The sequence below is a fragment of the Rhinopithecus roxellana genome, chromosome 17, assembly GCF_007565055.1.
Source record: "Rhinopithecus roxellana isolate Shanxi Qingling chromosome 17, ASM756505v1, whole genome shotgun sequence".
NCBI classification, from domain to species: domain Eukaryota; kingdom Metazoa; phylum Chordata; class Mammalia; order Primates; family Cercopithecidae; genus Rhinopithecus; species Rhinopithecus roxellana.
Genome location: NC_044565.1, coordinates 51,813,475 through 51,814,631, shown reverse-complemented (window position 1 = coordinate 51,814,631; position 1,157 = coordinate 51,813,475). Strand labels below are relative to the sequence as shown.

The window sequence follows — 1,157 nt, the reverse complement described above, 5'->3', positions numbered from 1 at the left end:
GTTAAAAGGATCATCTAAAAACATTTAAAAAATTGTGAGGGGGCCAGGCACAGTGGCTCGCACCTATAGAATCCCAGCACTTTGGGAGGCTGAGGTGGGCAGATCATGAGATCAAGAGATCGAGACCATCCTGGCCAACATGGTGAAACCCCATCTCTACTAAAAATACAAAAATTAGTTGGGCGTGGCGGCGCTTGCCTGTAGTCCCAGCTACTCAGGAGTCTGAGGCAGGAGAATCACTTGAACCTGGGAGGCAGAGGTTGTAATGAGCTGAGATTGTGTCACTGTACTCCAGCCTGGCAACAGAGCGAGACTCCATCTCAAAAAAAAAAAAAAAAAAAAGGAAAAATGAAAAAAGAAATTGTGAGGAATTAAGTCTGTGTAAAACTTGAGAGAATGGGCCATGAGCTAACATTGTCTTAAAATATAGGGCAGTAACTCAGTCATTGGAAGAAAGCAGCAACAGGAAAACATAAGATCACGAGCTGGGGATTTTCAGGGAGAAGAAAGAAAGAATGGCCAGAAAATGAAATGAGGGAATAGTTAATAGGCGTTCTACCTCCCTCTAAGCTCAGTGGTAATGATAATTGTAGAGAGAACATGACCACCGCTTGAGACATCTGCAGGGGAGGCAGTTTGTTCAGGTGGGAGGAACAAGAGTGTGCATCACAGCCTAGATGGATGTTGGGACCTAGATTACTTTCCTGCAGCTGCCGACCCAGAGTCCGCAAACTGAGTTGCTTTAAACAATGCAAATGGTGCTCGTTTCCACAGCACGAATGCTAAAATTGGAATGACATAAAGAAGATTAGCACAGCCCCTGCACAAGGATGACATGCAAATCCATGAGGTATTCCAGAAGAATGCAAATGTATCCCCACAGTTCTGGAGGCAAGAAGTCTGAGATCAGGGTGTTGGTAGGGCCACGTGCTCACTGAAGGCTGTAGAGGTAGATCATTGCTTACTTCTCTCTTCGCTTCTGGTGGTTTCCAGCTTCTTGCTGTCCTTGGCTTGAAGATGCATCTCTCCAGTCTTTGCCTGTCATCACATGACATTCTTCCTGTGTCTCTTCTCCTTTTCTAATAAGGACACCAGTCATATTGAACTTATGGCCCACCTTACTTCATTACGAACTCATTTTGATTATATCTGCAAAG

The 1,157-nt window shown here is 44.7% G+C and overlaps 1 non-coding gene across 1 annotated transcript; it reads left to right on the top strand.

Moving 5' to 3' along the window:
• Positions 1-758: 758 nt before the first annotated feature.
• Positions 759-865, top strand: LOC115894385. The gene has a single exon (XR_004054515.1). It is a non-coding gene; the product is annotated as a U6 spliceosomal RNA (small nuclear RNA).
• The last annotated feature ends 292 nt before the right edge of the window (positions 866-1,157 follow it).